General features: G+C 50.2%; 1 long non-coding RNA gene across 1 annotated transcript; it reads right to left on the bottom strand.

Annotated features, from left to right (window-relative positions):
• Positions 1-501: 501 nt before the first annotated feature.
• Positions 502-17794, bottom strand: LOC122457625. Its single transcript, XR_006277262.1, has 3 exons — positions 17658-17794; positions 1573-1707; positions 502-861 (listed from the first exon to the last, which is right to left on the bottom strand). It is a non-coding gene; the product is annotated as an uncharacterized LOC122457625 (long non-coding RNA).
• Positions 17795-20893: the final 3099 nt, after the last annotated feature.

Here is a 20893-nt window from a genome sequence, read left to right on the forward strand (position 1 = left end):
CTCAGGCCAAGGGTGGCAGAGGTGAGCTGGGGCGGGGAGCGGTTCCCCTGTGCCCGCCCCCGGGTTACCTGCTGCGGCGCGGGCGGCCCTCCTCGCGCCTCCCCACCCCAGCTCACCTCCCTGGGCCTGAGCGGGAAGCCACCACCTGCTTCTCAGCCCTCCCCGGCTTCCCGCACGAACAGCTGATTCGCGGGAAGCCTGGGGGGCAGAGAAGCAGGGCGGGGCGGCGCATTCAGGGGACGAGGCGGAGGCTGAGCGGAGGTGAGGTGAGCTGGGGCCAGGCGCGGGGCGGGGAGCTGCCAGTGGGGGCTCTGCACCCACCAAATTTTCCCCTTGAGCGCTCCAGGGCTGGAGCACCCATGGAGTCGGCGCCTAAGGTGCCACTTTTGGCCTGTTAAATTTAGAAGCCCTTTTAGAACCGGTTGTCCCTCGCGGAACAACCGGTTCTAAAAGGGCTTCTAAATTTAACAACCGGTTCTAGCGAATCGGTGTGAACCAGCTCCAGCTCACCACTGCCTAACTCCCATTGATTCCCATAGGAGTTAGGTGCCTACATGCCTTTAAAAACCTGGCCCTTCCTTCCCGCTCGGGAGCGCTAGGAGATATTGCACCCCCAGCACTCCTGCTGGAGCAGGGCAGCGTGGTATCACCCCAGCGCAGGGCAGGATTGAGAGCCAGGATCTGATGAGAGACAGAAAGCACAAAGCCAGGATCCTGCTGCAAAGTTCCCCCAACATTTGGGGGTGTTTGGTCCGGGGTCTGCAAGAGCCTCTGGAAGAAATGGGGGTGGGTGTCACTCACTTCAGTGCAGTGACTGCACTTCCCCCGGCAACCAGAATGTGGTCCAGTGCACTCATCTCCCTAAAGGACGGAGAGAAAGACAGTCACACCTCTGCTAAAAGAGAAAGGGGTGAATCTAATGATTCCCCTGCCTTCATCTCCCCACTCAGCACCCCGCCTTGCTTGGGAGAACCCCCTGCTCTTTCAGCCCGGCACCTGAGCTGCACCTGTCTGCTTGGAGCTTCGGCTTCCTTGTCAGCTAATTAAATACTTAAACTAATGCTACGGCATTAATTGCATTAATAAGAAACTAATTTCCTACCTGGGCCATATAATCAGGAGCAAATTACCCAACCTGACACTCCGATCTACAGCTCCTCTCGCAGAGCTATTAGCCTTTGCTAAGTGCTTTTGCACCAATTAGTGTCCTTGCGGCAAGCCTGGGGTTGTCTCATTACATCCCATGGCCAACGCTGCTCCGGCACCAGGAGTTTTTCAAGGTTGCCCGGCTCATTGTGCATGCAGTCATATCTCTGTAAATGGCAACCACAGGAAACTGTAAAGTTCAGCATCTACAGGCATAATTCTGCTCTGCATTGCAGATGCTATAGTGGCCACCTGGCTGGTTTTTAAGCAGCCTGGCTGGTTTTTGTACTGCCTTGCTGGTTGCTGGTCAAAAGATGTAATATGCTGGGGTATTTGATCGCATGCAGCGATCTTGTAACTACCAGCCATGCAAGTCACATGGCTGGACGCACAGCCAGCACCTGGGTCTGCGTGCTGGGCCCTCACCTGTACAACCATGGCAGCTCCTCTCAGTGTCAGAGCCCAGGAAGCAGGATGGGCCTGAAGCTTGCTAGCAGGAAGGGATAAGCAGTGCGGTGGGGGAAGCTGGGAGGGGACAGTAGTGGCGTTCCCTCAAGGGCTCTGAAAGCAGGACAGAACGGAGGTTCAGCAACTGGGTCAACTCTAGAACCCTTTTAGTTGGTAGAATCATAGAATAACAGGGGTGGAAGGGACCTCAGGAGGTCATCTAGTCCAACCCCCTGCTCAAAGCAGGACCAATCCCCAATTTTTGCCCCCAGATCCCTAAATGGCCCCCCTCAAGGATTGAACTCACAACCCTGGATTTAGCCGGCCAATGCTCAAACCACTGAGCTATTCCTCCCCCTTAAAATTTCTTTTTTTCTTCATTCCCAATGGCCAAGGCCACATCATCTTAATAGTAGGGGATGGCCAGTTTTTCTGCATCTCAGGGGTAGCAACCCTATCTCTCTATTAACCCTCCTGCTTTGGGGCATAAGGCAGCCACTGAGGGCCAGATCCTCAAAGGTGTTTAGACACCTAAGTCAGGCACCTAAATACCTTTGAGGATCAGGGCCTTCAGGTTAGGAAGGAACTTCCCCTAAGAGCAAGTTATTCCATCAGTGTACATTAAGGTGTTTCTTGCTCCTTGCTCTATAGCATCAGGGGCCGGCCACTGTTGGAACCAGATGCTGGACCACACGGATCTGATCCAGTCCTGGCGTCTGAACAGCCCGAGTTTGGATCTGGCCAGGATGCTGGTGTTCACTCCCTAGGTGTGAATGGCCTCAGTGTCTCAAGGGTCACTCTACAGACAGTGTCTCCAGGCGGTGGCTGGGCATCTCACACCTGTCTCCTGAGATTAGTGAGCTTGAGAAACAAACCCACAAAAGGCAGTGTGCTCTACAAACACAGCCAGGCTATGGAGCATTTTGCTTCTAGGTCACCGATTCAAATCCATCCCAGAGCAAGAAGCAAGCAGGAGACATGGCTGTCTGATGGCAGTTAGGAGTGTCAAGTGGAACAACCTCATGGGTCTGACCCAATTCCGAGTGGAGATCTGTCCAGGTCACAAAAAAATCACCATCCCTGTGATGCTGATTGGCTTCCTTGATAACTCAGAGGCCAAGGACTGAACAGGAATGGAGACAGAACCCTGGACAGTCCTACCGGGAGTGGGGGAACATGTGGGACACTGATGCCACATGCTGGCTTAGTGCAGGGGGGCCTGCTAGTGACTGACCCCACTGACTATAACAGGGGTCGGCAACCTATGGCACGCGTGCCAAAGATTTTTAATGACACGCTGCCTGCCAGGTCCCAGCCACCAGCCCCGCTCAGCCCGCTGCCAAACCCAGGTCAGGACCCTGGCAGGCAGCAGCGAGCCATTAAAAATCCTGCCCGCCCCAGCCCTCTCTTCTCTGTCCCCCCCACCACCCACGCGGGCAGGGTGAAGAAGCTTGGTCCTGCCAGCTGCTGCTGCTGCAGGGCAGGCAAGTTCTCTCTCCCCCGCCTCTTCCCCCAGCCCGCTGGGGTCCTGCCCCTCCTCCTCTCCCCCTCCCCCGCCTCTTCCCCCAGCCCGCTGGGGTCCTGCCCCTCCTCCTCTCCCCCTCCCCCGCCTCTTCCCCCAGCCTGCTGGGGTCCTGCCCCTCCTCCTCTCCCCCTCCCCCGCCTCTCCCCCAGCCCGCTGGGGTCCTGCCCCTCCTCCTCTCCCCCTCCCCCGCCTCTTCCCCCAGCCCGCTGGGGTCCTGCCCCTCCTCCTCTCCCCCTCCCCCCCCTCTTCCCCAGCCCGCTGGGGTCCTGCCCCTCCTCCCCCCCCTCCCCCCACCTCTTCCCCCAGCCTGCTGGGGTCCTGCCCCTCCTCCTCTCCCCCTCCCCCCACCTCTTCCCCCAGCCTGCTGGGGTCCTGCCCCTCCTCCTCTCCCCCTCCCCCCATCTCTTCCCCCAGCCTGCTGGGGTCCTGCCCCTCCTCTTCTCCCCCTCCCCCCGCCTCTTCCCCCAGCCTGCTGGGGTCCTGCCCCTCCTCTTCTCCCCCTCCCCCCGCCTCTTCCCCCAGCCTGCTGGGGTCCTGCCCCTCCTCCTCCCCCACCTCTTCCCCCAGCCTGCTGGGGTCCTGCCCCTCCTCTTCTCCCCCTCCCCCCGCCTCTTCCCCCAGCCTGCTGGGGTCCTGCCCCTCCTCCTCTCCCTCCCTGCCGCAGATCAGCTGATGGCCCTTGCAGGGGAGGGGGAGAAGGGGAGCCGCAGTGCGCTTGCTGCTCCGGGGAGGAGGCAGAGAAGAAGTGGGGATGGGGCCTTGGGGCATGGGGGTGGAATTGGGGCATATCCCCTCCAGCCCCCTGCCATGAGCCACTCTGGGCAGGGGGCTGGGACCATCCCCATGACCCTAGCCCACACCCCCAGCCCTCTGCCCTGACCCATACACCCACACACACACCTCAGCCTCCTCCTCTGACCCCTGCACCCCCACACACATACTCCCAGCCCCCTGCCCTGACCCCTGCACCCCCCTTACACACCCCCAGTCCTCTGCCCTGATCCCAGCACCCCTCACGCACACCCAGCCCTCAACCCTGACCCCTGCACCCCCCCACAACCCCAACTTTGACTCCAGCCCCCCCACACATACCCAGCCCCCCCACACCCCATGCCCTGACTCTTGCACCCCCCACGTTCTCACCCCCACCCTGAACACCAAATGGGAGCTCCTGCACCCCTCCCATTCCTACCTGCACCCCTCGCACCAAATGGGAGCTGCCCAGATAAGCACTCCACACCCAAACCTCCTGCCCCAACCCTGAGCCTCCTCCCTCATTCTAGCTCCTGGCCAGACCCTACACCTCAACCCTCAGCTTGCTCCTTCACCCCCAGCCCTGGGCTCAGTGCACTCCCACCCTCAGCTCAGTGCAGAGAGAGAGGAAGAGAATGGGCTAGAACTAGGGAGAAGGTAGGTTCCCACTCTATGTGGACAGGGCTGGGATCCCAGATCAGCAGCGGGCTGAGCGGGGCCAGCAGCCGGGACCCCGGCTGGCAGGAGCCGGTGGACGGAACCCCAGACCGGCAGGGGGCTAAGTGGCAGCGGGCTGAGCCGCTCAGCCCACTGCCAGTCTGGGGTCCCAGCCGCCAGCCCCACTCAGCCCGCTGCCAGTCTGGGGTTCCGGCTGCCGGCCCCTTGCCAGCTGGGGTCGCAGTCACCGGCCCCGCTCAGCCTGCTGCCGGCCTAGGTGAACAGAACCCCAGGCTGGCAACAGGCTGAGGGGGTCAGCAACGTAAGATCAGCATTTTAATTTAATTTTAAATGAAGCTTCTTAAACATTTTGAAAACCTTGTTTACTTTACATACGACAATAGTTTAGTTATATAATATATAGACTTGTAGAAAGAGACTTCTAAAAAGCGTTAAAATGTATTACTGGCATGCGAAACCTTAAATTAAAGTAAATAAATGAAGACTCGGCACACCACTTCTGAAAGGTTGCCCTGGACTATAACAACCTACTGCATACAGCTGCCGGGCCTGGCTCTTTAACTGAAGTGAGGCCAGTCTTTGGGGGGGGGGCAGTAGGTGGGATCCCCACTACGCCATGGTGTCTCTCTGTATGCAGCTGTGGTTCACTGCACCTCTCCTGCTGGAGTGCTCGAGAGAAGTTCACACCCCACACTCCCCAACAGATACCAGTCATACCCACTGGGAGTAATTCCTAGCCAGTTACAAGAGACGGGACTGTCAGCTCAGTAATTTTCCTGAGTACCAAAGCCTTGAAGCAGACAGACAGATTGCATGGGGGCGAGCTATGGAAAGGCAAAGGGCCTTCCAGGATGATTTTGCTGAGGGAACAGAAGAGAGATGGTGGGAGAGAGAGAAGGCAAATCTCATCCTTGCAGAAGATGGAGAGCACAGGCTCAGGTAGGCACACAGGGAGCTCTGACAAATCCCTTGGATTGAAGCCAGTGAGTCAATAGCGCCGAGATCAAACAAAGAACTAGGAGTTATAGTTCTGCCTTGCAATAAATAATATCTAGGAAACAACTGGCTAGTGGATGAGTCAGGTCAACAGATTTGGGTACAGGGGGTTGTTTAGTTCTGCTCCAATGTGAATTCTGTGCTTTATTTGTGCTTCTCTTCCCCACACACAACTCCTGATCTCAAGTCCTAGGTTCCCTCCTTTTGCAGGATGCCATTTGAGCTCAGCAGCAGCAATTCCTTTCCTGACTACAGGGGTCCCTCTCGAACTAGTTTGGGATCAAGGATGATATATGGTGGATATAGTGTACTTGGACTTTCGGAAAGCCTTGGACAAGGTCCCTCACCAAAGGCTCTTAAACAAATTAAGCAGTCATGGGATAAGAGGGAAGGTCCTCTCATGGACAAGAAACAAAGGTAGGAATAAATGGTCAGTTTTCAGAATGGAGAGAGGTAAATAGCAGTGTCCCCCAGGGATCTGTACTGGGACCAGTGCTGTTCCACATATTCATAAGCGATCTGGAAAAATTAAATAGTGAGGTGGCAGAGAATACTAAAATGCTCAAAATAATTAAGTCCAACGCTGACTGTGAAGTGTTACAAAGGGATCTCACAAAACTGGGTGATGGGGCAACAAAATGGCAGATGACATTCCTAGAAGATTAGGGTTGGAAGAGACCTCAGGAGGTCATCTATTCCAACCCCCTGCTCAAAGCAGGACGAACCCCAACTAAATCATCCCAGTCAGGGCTTTGTCAAGCCAGGCCTTAAAAACCTCTAAGGTAGGAAATTCCACGACCTCCCTAGATAACCGATTCCAGTGCTTCACCACCCTCCCAGTGAAATAGTGTTTCCTAATATCCAAACTAAACCTCCCCCACTGCAACTTGAGACCATCGCTCCTTGTTCTGTCATCTGCCACAATTAAGAACAGCCTAGCTCCATCCTCTTTAAAACCCCCCTTCAGGTAGTAGAAGGCTGCTATCAAATTCCCCCTTCACTCCTCTCTTCTGCAGCCTAAATAAGTCCAGTTCCCTCAGCCTCTCCTCATAAGTCATGTGCCCCAGTCCCCTAATCATTTTGGTTGCGCTCCACTGTACTTTCTCCAATTTGTCCACATCCCTTCTGTAGTTGGGGGACCAAAACTGGACACAGTACTCCAGATGTGGCCTCTGCAGTGCCAAATAGAAGGGAATAATAACTTCCCTTGGTCTGTTGGCAATGCTCCTTCTAATGCAGCCCAGTATGCCGTTAGCCTTCTTGTCAACAAGGGCACACTGTTGACTCATATCCAGCGTCTCGTCAACTGTAATTCCCAGGTCCTTTTCTGCAGAATGTCAACATTCAATGTTGACAATGCAAAGTGATGCACATTGAAAACATAATCCCCAACTATCCATATAAAATGATGGGGTCTAAATTATCTGTTACCACTCAAGGAGGAGATCTTGGAGCCACTGTGGATAATTCTCTGAAAAACATCCACTCAATGTGCAGCAGCAGTCAAAAAAGTGACCAGAACATTAGGAAAGGGAAGGAAAGTTCCGTTCAGCCACTCCCGCAAGTTCACATATGCGGATGACATTTGCTAAGGTGTCCAACCACAGTCATTCCCAGAACTTAAAGACACCATCAGTGCAGACTTGATTAAGATTGTTGAATACTGGAGCCGGTGGCAATTACAACCAAGTATGACCAAGACAGTTCTGAGCATCTCCCATCTTTACAACACCAGAGCAGATCAAGAACTGAAATTTTTTCTCAGTGGTCATCAGTTGAAACTGGAATCCCACCCAGTCTACCTCGGAGTAACCCTAGAGAGTTCTCTCACATGTCTTAACCAGCTGAGGATGTGTAACAATCTTCTAAGCAAACTGAGAGGACTTCCTGGAGAGCAAACGCTCAAAGTCTCTGATCATCTGGCTTAGCCCTCTGTTACCCTGCAGAGAATACTGTGGACTAGTGTGGCTCCATTCAGCTCACGTCAAGCAATCTGATGTACAGCTATACTCAGCCATGCTCACTGTAAGTGGGATGATTTGACCTGACGCCCCACGTTAAGCAACACCTTCCTCCACAAGTCCATCGTGAGGATGCTACAACCAGAATGGTTGAGAAGATCAGGGCAAACCTGAGCCCACTGCAGTACACAGACCTCTTCTACCACCCAAAAGCAAGTTTGCGGTTCAGGCACCCATTGTGGGCCCACTTGCCCTGCCCAGATTTCTCTGGCACATCGAGGTGGTGTGAAGAATGGTCTGACGTCAGAAACCAGAGTCTTACAAGTGACCCGACCATGTGTATACCCACTCATGGGCCCTTCTGAAGTGCTTTGGAATGGGCCAGGGTCTACATGCAGACAGCCAGCGCACCTTGGGGCCAATGAGAGGATCCTGCTTGCGGCTGTGGCCAAAAAGACAATGTCATACCAGACTTCATGGCCATGCCAGGGCTCTACACTTCACTGAGGAGGCAGCCATGGATTGGATTGGATTGGCAGGCTCTGCCTCCGCTAAGAAGATTGCAGGTTGTTGACAGCCCATTGTGCAGCGTCTTCCAGCAGGTCCCTAACAGCAACCACAGCCTGGATCACACCAGAGATAGGCAGGTGCTCCTTGCTTACCTGCCTTTCACAGGAACTCGCTAATACCAGCTCCTCTCACCCCTGAGCTCCTCCATTATCTGATCATCTCCAGCACATGAAAGCTGAGCTGGCCGTTCACGCTCACCGAACAGGCCTTTTCTTCCCAAGAGGGTGTCACAGCCTGGTGCTAAACATGCCATGTGGGTGGGAATGTCAAGCCAAGCTGCTCTTGTCACTGAACGAGCAATTAGAGACACTTTGTCGGCACCACTTAGCAGCTGGAGCTTTATTAGTGACAGAATCTGGCAGACGCAGCTTTGTCCCAGCTGGCTGTCTGCTACACAGCCTGCTAGGTGGAAACTCCTGGGATCTATTCCAACTCTCCTGTTAACCTTGGGCAAGACACACAGCCTCCCTGTGCCTCAGTTTACCCATTATAATGTTAGCATAATAAAAATAATAATAAACCAACCCACCTCCCCTGGCTTCTTTCATGAATATTTGTAACATGCTGTGAGATCTGTGGTTCATTATTGGTGCATCAAGAGGTGGTGGCTGGATAATTGCTAGAGAATCGGGAAGAAGAGGGTGTTTGGCTGCTCCCATCTCTCACTGGTTTGTCTGAATGCAGAGGTAAGATGCCCGGTTAAATGATCCCCGCTTTGTCTGCTTCATTCATTCCCACCCCTGCCCCAAACACATCAACAGGGCCGCCCCAGGTGTGATGCCTGGAAATCAGAGTCCCACGACCCATCAAGTCTCATAGGACAAATCCCCTCGGTGCATCATTGTTAAAATGTCTTCATGAACGGAGCACCATCTCCTCAGCCCATCCACAGCAGGACTTGCTTTTCTGCTGCCGTTCTGCAATTTGCTTGAAGTAGAAGGTCACTGAGTCCATTCATCTTTGCAATGTGACTGCACAGCATTAAACAGAGCATCTATAGCCGCATCCATCATACCTAGGCCAGGGGTTATAACGGCTGGCAAAGAACAGCCAGCAGGGCGATAGATGCAGGTTAGCCTGGAAAGAACAATGGCATAAATACAAATCAACCCTCATACTGTGGTTTTGCCCAGAAGCCCCCAGAAGGCATGACTCAAGGACCCATGGTGGTCAGCACTGTATGACCATTGAACAAAAAGACTGTCCCTACTCCTAGAACCATATGGACCATACCTATATATATGGCCCAGGATTGCTCAAACTGTAATGCATGTGTTCATATATTGATTTGACTGAGTTCAATGAGATTGCTTTCTAGCTCCTGTTCCTAGAGGCTCTCGGTGCAGTTACAAATATTTAAAATATACACAGACAAATATTCAGAAATGCAGGGAACTATCTGGCACTATTTGCCTGAAATATCCCACCTTGTTAGCTAGGGAAGGGTCAAGTGGGTTCTGCTTACTCACTGAGGCAGATGGCTCCGACTTGGAGCTGATCAAAAAATGTTAAGTATTGCCCACAGGGAAAACAAAAACATGCATTTTTTTCCATTTCAGTTCATTTTGTTGAAACATCAAAAATATCAATGGAAAGATAAATTGCTCATGAAAGTTTGTTTCTTTGAAAATCAATTGTTTTTCATCAGGAAAAAAATGGCAAGAAACATTTTTCTTGCTATCATCTCTGCCCATTACGACACCTGGATAGTAAGGAGATGGGAGTCAGTCTCTGGAAAAAGAGGAGCTAGGGTGTGGGCTGAGTAGCCCTGAGGGAGGATCCTTAGGAGAGCTGAATATTGTAATTTGTTACTTTCTCTACTGATAAATCCAAACCACAGGGAGGGGTTGAGTTTGGATTCTACACAGAGCATGGATTGCATGCGAGAACAGAGAAAGGTACCTGGCTCTTCTAGAAAAATACTACTTTTTTCCACAATAACAAGACTTCGTTACATCTTATCTATCCCTCAACCCGCCTCTCAGATGGACACCAAAGAAACAGATATGCCTCAATGTGTGCATTAAAGCTCAGAAAATCCAGGCTGTCTGAGACCGAAAGGGAACTGGGTATCAGAGCCAAAGGCCCATCCCTAAAAAAGCCCTGACATGAGCCCACGCCCTTTTCGAGCAGACAGCTGTTAGCGTGTGGCCCTGTGCCAACCACGACTCTGGGCAGCATCATGAGGGGAGATGGGAAGCTCTCTGAAGCAGCACAGACCCAGGGTGTTTAGGACTTTATAGAATAAAAATCAACACCCTAAATTCCACTCAGAGGCTAATCGCACATCTGGGTGGACTAGAGCTGAGTGGAAAATGGAATTTCCCTCCCTTTGAAAATTTCAAAGCTTTTTGGAAAAGCATTTCCTCCCGAATTGGGACCCCCAAAAATATCATGGGAGGGAAAAATCTGTTTGGGGAGCTGAGGAGCCTATAATGCCTGGTTTCCTTTGGAAGTTTCAACAGAATTGACATGTTCCTGGGGAATGCTCTGATTCCATCAGCCCAGCATTCTCCCACAATAATGTGTTCTGTCATGAACCGTTTGATCAGCAATACTACAGAGCAACAGTTAAGGGGACCTGTTCATACTGGGATATTTGCCGAGGTCCTGCTGTCATGTATAACATCAGTAATGATTCAGCCATTGAAATAACCAATGTGCACTTCGCTTTTTGTTTCCAGGCTTTTTTCATCTTTTTTAAACAGAAGAGGAAGAGGTGGTCTTTGGGACATGATCATAAAGACTGACCTTGAAGGCTTTAAAGATCAGGAGGCAAGGAGAGGGCTGTGGGAGCGTTAGTTTAAATGTCAAGGGGCTGGATTTTCAGAAGGCAGATGATCAGCCTGTTCACATATTATTCCATTCCAAGACAGCAACAACAAAACCCCAAAACATTAAAATGGAGAGTATCTGGGTAAAATACATTGCAAGGATGTTTCAACTATACCAAAAGCAAATATTGCAAATTGAAGCCATTCAGAGTTAAGTTAAAAAGAAATCTAAGTACATAAAAGTATAAAAATGCTGTTAAGCACCCAAAACAACCTTAACTCTGCCCTGTAGTGACACTGCAATAACTGAACTATCGTGATTAAGTAAAACCATTTTCTCCCAAAACTAAAATGTTTAAAGTGATTTAGGTGCTTAGGATGCTAAGCCACTTTTGAAAATAGGGTATTTAGGTGCCTAATTCCCATTGATGCCTTGGATTCCTAAATAGAGAAATGTGAAAAGAACAGATTCTTTGGTGTGCTGGCAATTCTGAAAAGGAAAAAAAAAAAAAAAATTTCTCAAAATTTCCAGGACACCAAAACCAAAAAATTATTCATTTTGGGCTGAATGAAACAGGTTTCAATATTGAGCATCTTTTAAATTGACCTTTTAATAAAACTGGAGGAAGTTTCAAACTGAGAAGTTGTTTCAAACCAAAAAAATTCAAAACATTTTGTTTCCAAAATGTCAACATTACATATTTCAACTTTTTTTTTTAAATTTTTTTTTTTAAAGAAATTGGCAAAACTGACACGGAATGGCAAAATGTGCGTCGCTGAATCTGCATTTTTCACTGAAAACATGTTTTGGCTGTGAAAATAAAATCTCACCCAGCTTTCCTCCCAAGTCATGTAGGCACTTTTGAAAATGTTACCCTTAACCTTTTGTGGCTGTTTAGACCTGAGGCAAGAGATGCAAATCTAATTGCCTTCAGACATTGGCAGCTCCCATTCCAATCTGTGGTTTATTAGCCATCCAGCCTTAGGCACATCCCGCGAAGGATTCAGTATAGGCATCAATCAGTGTTATAGGAGCCACTGTGCATACACAGCCATGGGGAAATCAAAGGTGTCCCCACAACCTAATGAGGCTGGATGTATTCAAAGGCAAAGTGGCAGGCAGAGTAATGGAGATGCTATGGAATCTAAATGTTAGAGTCACAACCTTATTGGGTTTAATCACAGACATTGCCCCAAGAGGGAAGTCAGCATTTGCATAAAATATATATAAAGTTATAAAACCTTCTGCCTTTGAGGCTGGGAGAACTGATCTGCTGCTTGCTAATTCCTTAGCAGAGATCATGCAAGACACGATACTCCGTAGAATTACTCACAGCAACTGCTCTGTGATTTGAAAGCTATTGCCGAGAAAAACCCCACATGGGCTCTTAAAACATTCAGGGATGGACAGAAGTGGCCTCCCTAGAAGCAGGGATCTGATGGCATGGCCTGAGCAGAATTACAATCCCGATAATCTTCTGTTGCCGCAGCATTTTTCAACTCACAGCATCTTCCAGGCCGCCTCTATAAAAGTCACTAATCGGCTGCTGAAATACAGCTGCCTCTGGGGTGGAATGTGGCAGAACAGCATCCAAGAATAATATGCAGCTGCTTGGGACAAGAAGTGAAGTAGAACACAATGGACAGGGGAAAGTGTAGGTGGGCAGAATGTATTCACATGTCATCAGGAGGCTGGGGCTAGAGAAACATGTCATAGGATCTTTAAAAGACGAGTGGTAAGGACTGGTTTTAGATCTCATCTTCCGTATCCCTGGTTCAGTAGTGACTATCTACTACCACCCAACACCAGCTGTGGGGAATGGAGTCCAGTCTCCCATCCCAGAAGTAGGTAGGCCCCAAGCTGCTTAACACATGCAGTCCAACAGGAGCACAGAGCGGCGCAGCTTGGCAGTCAACAGCTTTAAGTCCAGATTGAATAGAACGCCATTGGTTCATAATATTGATTTTACCTGCTGAGAGGTAAAGGCTTCCTGGGAGGTGGGGAAGATGGTGTTAGACCTTGCATTGGATGGGAGAGGACCAGAATAGAAACAGCAACAGTGGAACAAAACCCCGAGAAGATGGAAAGTCCCCCTGGAACAGGGGTGCTGGAACAATTTTTAAAGTAGGAGGGCTGAGAGCCATTGAACCAGACAGTAAATCCTGTATACAATAGAAACCACTTCAAGTCAGGGGGTGCAGCAGCACCCCTAGTTCCAGCATCTATGTCTGGACACAATCTCAGACTCAAACTTTAGAAGTCCAGCACGATCTAGTCTGACCTCCTGCACATTGCAGGTCACAGAACCTCACTCACCTGCTCCTTTTCTCTGGCTGAGTCACTGAACTCCTCAAATCAGGGCTTAAAGTCTTCGAGTTAGAGGATCTACCATTAACATTAGTTTAAACCTGCAAGTGACCTGTACCTGATGCTGCAGAAGGCGGCAAAAAACCCCAGGGTCTCTGCCAATCTGACCCAGGGAAAAATTTCTTCCCAACCACAAATATAGCAGTCAGTTAGACCCTGAGCATGTGGGTGAGACCCACCAGCCAGACACCAGAGAATTCTTTTCTAGTAGTAACTTGGAGCCATTCCCATCTAGTGTCCCATCGCTGGCTATTGGAGATATTTGCTGCCAGCAGTCACAGATGGGCCACATGCCATTGTAGGCAGTCTCATCAGACCATCCCCTCCATAAACTTATGAAGCTCAGTCCTGAAACCAGTTAGATTTTTTGCCCCCACTCATAGGTGCTGGAACTAGGCGTGCTGCTGCATCCCCTGGATGGATACGGTTTTCATCACGTAGAGGGTTTACAGTTTGGTTCACTGGCTCTCACCACCCTTCCCTGCCCCACTATAAAAACTGTTCCAGCACCCCTGCCCACACTGCTCTTCTTGGGAGGCTACTCCTGAACGTCACTCCTCGGATAGTTAGAAACCTTCCTCTAATTCAAGCCTAAACTTGCTAAAGACCAGTTTATAGTCATTTGTTCTCCCGCCAATGTTGGCCCTTAAATAACTCCTCCCCCTCCCTGGTATTTATCCCTCTGATGTATTTATAGAGGGCAATCACATTTCCCCTCAGCCTTTGTTTGGTTAGGCTAAACAAGCCAAGCTTCTTGAGTCTCCTCTCGTAAGGTGTGTTTTCCATTCCTCGGATCATCCTCACAGCTCTTCTCTGCACCTGTTCCAGTTTGAATTCATCTGTCTTCAACATGGGGGACCAGAACTGCACACTGTGTTCCAGATGAGGTCTGGAGCAGTCCATGCAATCTCATCTGGATGTATACCTGGATTAGACACTTCCTCCTATTAATACAAATAGTGAAGAAGAAGAAGAATAGAGTTAACAGCCCCAGGTGCAAGGTCCTGTACAAACAGAACAAAAAGACATCCTCTACCCCCAAAGACTTTACTGTCTACATAAACATGTCCTTAGTGTTCCTCTCTCTGTCCCCTCCACCTTCTCTGCTCCCTCCCATGTGCCCTTAGCAAGTTTTAACATCCCCTTTGATCTTCTCACTCAGCGAACACCAACTTCAGAGAAATGAGCCATTGTGAACTCCTCCCCTAGGGCAAGCATGGCTATAGACACCCTGCATGCCGGACTAGGAGCTTACCAACTGTGCTAGGGAAAGCTTGCTTGTAGCAGGGCAGTATTTAGATTAGAGACTGAGCAGGGGGCATGCCCACTGCTCTCTGAACAGTTTACAGCCAGTCTATTTAGTGCAAACCAGCCCCTTTCCCTTGGGTTTAGTTTAATGAGGACTCTAAGAGTAGTAATACAATCATACACTTTTGGACTGTTTCACACAGGGACCCATTCTGGAACAGCTATTCCAGAATAAGTCTTCTATAACGCGCCAGGTGTGAACACCCTTATTCTCGAATAAGTGCCTGGTTCCTGTTTAGCTTAACCCACTTTGAAAATGTATTAAGCAAATCCAGAAAAAGGCACTCCGATTCCAGAGTAAGAGTGTCCATACGAAGAGTTATTCAGGAATAGCTACTGCACTCCAAAGTCCCTCTCTACCTTAATCCAAATTACCTTTCATGTGCATATAAATCTTTAGCCTCAGTGTGGCTGCTACTAGGATTTCCCTGCTGTTGCCACTCTGTCCTAGACTCTGTCCTCTGCCCTGAAGAGCTACCCCCATTATGTCGGGCATGGCGGTAAGGAGCTGCCCCGACACCATAAGTGCCGAACTCCCTGCCAAGACCCTGCACTGGCTAATACTATGGGCTAAGATAAAACTGGGACACTGCAAGAAACGATCCTGGCAATGCAGCAGCTGGCATGATCCCTGTGAATCCGTGCCAAGCCCCATGCCTGCTGCATGCTGCCTGGGAGTGCTGGGGTGGATTCCGGATTTCATTTAAAATGGAGGCGCTGCCTATTAAAACCCGCAAGGTATTGCTGTTCAGAATAGGGAGAGAATTGAGCCCTGGTGTCCTGGATGTACGCCAACGTGGGTAACTCATTCTGCCTTTTTAAAATCCCACCTGCAGCATGGGCTGCATACAACCTTTGTCACTCCTGTGACAATGGTTGCTACATGCTGCCAGACTGCCAGGGCCCCCACGCCTGCTCAGAACTGGCTGCATTTCAGGGTTAGCAAAGAGATTCTCTTGTATGCAGTTTGCAGGGGGGGAAATCCAATAAATATCACTTCTATTTATGTTTGTGCTCTTATTAACATGAGCTTCAGAGAGCATCAGGTTGGAAGAGACTCTCTCAGTCCTTTCTTAGCATTCATTGCTCTGTCTATTCACCCCTCCCCAGCCAATGTTTTCCAGGGAGGTTTTACACACACCTGGTATACCTTTTGCCAGAATGCAGCTCATTTCCTCCAGAACGCAGCTCACCTGGCCCTTTGGACTGGTGACAAAAAACATGCCAATAAGTTAGTGATCACTTCTCCTCCTATGACCCTGGCTTTTGGCTGCATTTCTCCTTCCCCTGGGTAATTGATGCCTCTTTTGAAAGCTATTCTTCACACTGAAGGGGAGGAATTAGTCAGGGCCAGATGAAAATTGTCAAAAAAAACTTTTTTTTTAAATAAATGGGAAAAGGAGGTTTTGGCAAACTGAAGATTTACAGGGAGTGGCTGCTTCCTTCAATTTGTAGGTTTTCATTAGAAAAATCAAAAGCCAAAACATTTTTCAGATCTGGAAAAGTTTTCAGCAGAAATTTTTGTTTCTGAACATTTTGAAACATTCAAATGTTTCCATTGAACCTTGCAACAAAACATTTTCACTGAAATTGTCCACAGGGGAAGAGATGCGATTTTCAGACTAGCTCTAGAATTAGTGTAAACGTCAGGCTCGCTCTCACCTCGGACCATAGCTTGCTTTTGCCATCTCCTTGGTAGCTCCTCTGCCTCCTTGGCAGACCTTGTGTTCATTACTGTGTGCGCTTGGGGAACCCATTCTGACATGCTCTTCCATTGTACCAGCCTCCCCTAATTTCCACCTTCCTTTTCTTTTATCCATACACTCACATGTCTGAGCCAAAGCAGATGCAGTATAGCACGTTGGCAAGGCCTGAGTAAGGAACATTGAGACCAGCCTCCTGTTATCATAAACTTTCATATAATCCCAATCACAAACTTACCAAGCTCCATATTAAAAACAAGTTAAGTTGTTTAAACCCCAGAGGCTGTTCCACAATCTCTCTCTTCTGATGGCTAGAGCCTCTCTCCTCATTTCCAACACAGATGTATTTATGGCTAGTCTGTCCCCATTGGTTCTTGTCCCAATATAGTCCTTTAGCTTTGCCAGCTCTTCTCCCACCCTGGCATTCACCCCCCCCCACCCAATGTATTTATAGAGAACAATCACATGCCCTCTCACCCTTCAGTTTGCTAGGCTCACAAGCCTCTATTCCCCTCTATTTCCAGTCTGAATATGTCTAGCTTACACTTCCAAACACTGGATTGTGTTGGACCTTTCTCTGCTAGATTGAAAAGCCCATTATTAAATATTTGTTCCCCAGGTAGATACTTTCAGACTAATCAAGTCACCCCTTAGCCTTCTCTGTGTTAAGCTAAATAGATTGAGTTCCTTGAGTCTATCGGTATAAGGCACATTTTTCTAATTCTTTGATCATTCTCATGGCTCTCCTCTGAATCCTCTCCAACTTATCAACAGCCTTCTTAATTGTGGGCACCAGAACTGGACACAGCACTCCAGAAATGGGGTGCACTCACCTTTGAGCTCCTCCATCTCAGTGCATGTGCCCGTACTCTTTCTCTCTCAGTTTGTGGTGGATCTTCAGTGCCTCAGCCCTTCGGCCAAGTCACACAGTCTGTATGTGAGATTAAAAAGCAAATAAACCAACCAAACCCTTTCCAGGACACAAGTCCAACAGGGGGCCTATCTCAGCACCCTCTGTAAGTTTCCTTCGATCTGCAGACTTCTCTCTGGGCTTGCCCTGCAATCAGTCCAGTAGGGCCTATCACAGCACCCTGATACAAACTGTCTCTTAGCCCCATCTGGGCTCCCTCAAATTGTTCATGCTCTTCAAGAGTCCTGGCCCTGGTTTGGGACCATGTCACCCAGGGCTCCCTCCCTGGAGACTCTTCACCTCTCTGGGCTTTTCTGGCCCCAGCTCTTCAGCTGGGCCACTAAAAGAGTTCAGATCCCCTTCTCCAGTGTATCAAAGTCCAGGCCACTTTCCCAGTGGCAGGTACCAGCCCAAGGACCCTAAAGATAGCAGCTATCTGCCATGTCCCTTTAAGCTGCATTGCTGCTATGATTCCCTGGGACACTTTCCCATGGCTCCAGCACATTCTTCACCCTTACGTCAGAGCCTTGTCCTGGTGAAGTCCCAGCAGCCAGCCCAGAGCTCCTTCACGTTCCCCTCAACCTCTGCCAGCACAGCTCTGTCCAAAGTCCTGTTGCTCTCTCAGCCAGGCACACCCTCCACACACCTCCAGGTCTGGCCAGAAACCAATCACAGACTGGCCCTGCAGCTCTTCTTATACCAGCCTGCTCGGCCCCGATTGGCTGCTTCCCACACAGCTACTCTAGGCAGCAAGGAGGACCTCTCTACTGCCCTTTTCTGGGGATGGGTGTGGCAGGGCCATGAAGCCTCCAGTATTGGGTCTCCCAGGATCACATTAGCTCTTTTGGCCAGAGTCCCACTGGAAACTTGTGTTCAACTGATTATCCACCATGACCCCCAAACCTTTTTCAGAGTCGCTGATTCAGCTGTGTATAACTTGGAGCCTTCTGCTCTGGCACCTCCCACCAGCAGTAGGAAACAAAATGAGCTACAGCGAAAACTGTCATTCGTGTGGCCGAAGAAGACTTGTGGGTTTGCCCCCTCCTATGCATGCTGGCGATGATTCTGATCCTTAGTAAAGTACTTTAGGTGAAAAGCACTAGACAAGAGCCAGATATTATTATTATATCAGCCTGAAATGTTCTGCATTCCCTCGGCAATCTCCCCTGGGACTTCATGGGATCAGGCTAGGCTAGGCCTGATCCCATGAAGTCCCAGGTCTCCTAGTCTGAATTTTAAGCAAGCTCTTGGTTTGTTTGCTCATTTCTTTGCCCATTTGCTGAGCAAGCCAGAATTAAATCCACGGAGCTGCCGATTTCCCTTTTTAATAACTCATTAGAGGTGTCCACTCCCCTCCCTAAGAGAGAGACATTTAGACACCACATCAGTGCCACCGCTGACACCAGCATTTACATTCACAGCACAGCACCAAGCCACATGTCGCTAGGCTGAGCCGAGAAGCTCGACTGCGTTTGGATTGAAATATAATGACTGAACATCAGTATCTCTGTGCTGGGGAGATTTTATTCTCACTTATTAAGAGGCGAGGGGGGGAAAGAGACCAAGTGAACTTCCTAGTGTGCAGCTTTTCCCATGTGAAAGCTGGCCACAAAGGGCTTCTGTTTACCTATGTCCACAACATCCAGACCAGACATTCCTTCCCCAGCTCATGCTGGTGAGAGCTATTATTACTGATTATTTGTAATGCAGTAGCACCTAGGAGTCCCAGTCATGGACCAGGGCCCCATTGTGCTGGGGCCTGTACATAATTTATTAGGTATATTACGGTAGTGCCTAGAATTCCTAGCAATGGCCCTGGTGCTATACAAACAGACCCAAAAGATAGTCCCTGCCCCACATACCTTACAATCTAAAAGTGCCACCTTGGGGCAAGGAGCATCTTTTTGGTCTCTGTTCAACACTTAGCACCATGGGGTCCTGGTCCATGATGAGGGGCACGTCTACACTTAAACTGCCATGGCAGTACAGCTGCAGTGCTTCAGTGCAGACATTACCTACATCAGCCAAGGGGATGGGTTCTCCCAACGCTGTAGTTAATCCACCTCCCCGAGAGGCAGAAGCTAGGTTGACGGAAGAATTCTCCCATCGACCTAGCGCTGTCTACACCAGGGGTTAGGTCGCTCGTGGGGGTGGATTTTTCACACCTCTGAGAGCTGTCGCTCTGGCGATGTAAGTCCCCAGTATAGACCCACCCTAGACCCTATGATAACACAAATAATAACAATGGCCCTGGAGACTAAATCCCTCTGTTTATCCATAGAGCGGGTGAAGTGGGGGTGGCAATGGAGAAAGCTTCCCCTGTGGTGCCCCGCTCCTGGGTCTTCTGCTGAGCAGGAGGCTGAGGGGTGAGTTACCCTCAAAGAAGAGGGAGAAGGTCCAGCCCCTGTCCCCAAATAGCCAAGGTTGTGAGATGGGGTTGGGCTTCCCCCAGGGGCCCACTGGGACTGTGCTGTTCCAGCTGTGAATGTCCCCCAGTTCCCCACCCAACAGTCCCCAAAAGGGAAGGAGAGCCGTGGGCAAAGGCACAATGGGGCCGCAGGCATCGGCCCTAGACTGCAGGGATTTTGAAGGAAAGGCTTTTAAGTCAACTCTGACCATACACCAGACTGAGGTGCAGAGTGGCAAGAAGTGGCCCGGGGAAGGTGAGCAAGGGGCTGGCCGAACTTAGGTCTTCTCACACCACTGCACTTCCATGGCCCTAGGCTGGGACCCAGTGCCAAGGAGGACCGAGGTCCCACTACCCATCCCGGAGCTAAGACTCCTGGCCCAAGGAGGGCAGAGCTAGGGGTTACCAGCAAAGAGACCAGTCCAGCTGGGACCTTCTCCAGGGGGCCAGGACACCTTGAACTGATAGAAAGACTGGAGTCAGAAGCCCAGACCACGAGGCCTGCTGACCGACCAAACCACCCTGCTACCATGCATAGTGCACTGGGAGTGTGGACGTGACCAGAGCTGCACCTCAGCAGGCCATGCGGGTGGCAGTGGCCCCTCACCAGAGCGCCAGGATTGGTTCGAACACTTCAGCGTCAAAGTCACCCGACGCAGCACAGGGTGAGCCATCTTCAATCCACAGTCACACATGCATTGTTGCATTCACCCGAGAAGGCCCCGGTCAAGACAGACTCCTCTTAGCCACGCATCTAACGGGCCTCGTCCTCGCCTGATTCATTCCCTGAAGGCGCAGTGTAGTATTTGCAGCTGTGTCCCACTGCCAGGAGAGGAGTTCAGGACTCTTCTGCATTCTCTTTTCTCTCTACCCCGCCCAGGGGGAAAAGGTTTGAATGGTTTCACTTCAGCATCCGAAGGTTTGCTAATAGAAGTCGATGCTTTCCCCAGAGGTGCTGACTAACAGGAGCTGCCTCAGGCTCTCTTAGTAGCAGCAGGTCTGTGAAAGAGCTCTTGCTTTAGTGCATTTAGCTAGCTTAACAGCATGTGCCCTGACTTCAGCGTCTGCAAAGAGCTGCAGGGTTAAGTGGTGACCTTGTAGAAACCCAGTTGACCCTGAACAGCCAAAGAGGCCATTTCAAAGCCATCCATCTGGATCTTAAGGACCGAGAGAGAGAGAGAGAGAGAGAAAGAGAGAGAGAGAGACTCCTGAAGCTGCTGCACTTGTACAAATGAATGTAGGACATTCAATTGCCATTTCACCTCAGCATTCCCTGTGGAGGAGCCAGAGATGATATCAGGGAGCTGTGAAGCTCCCACTCTGTCCCCGACTTGCTTAGATCTTTGC

The sequence above is a fragment of the Dermochelys coriacea genome, chromosome 27 (assembly GCF_009764565.3).
Source record: "Dermochelys coriacea isolate rDerCor1 chromosome 27, rDerCor1.pri.v4, whole genome shotgun sequence".
Taxonomy (NCBI): Eukaryota; Metazoa; Chordata; order Testudines; family Dermochelyidae; genus Dermochelys; species Dermochelys coriacea.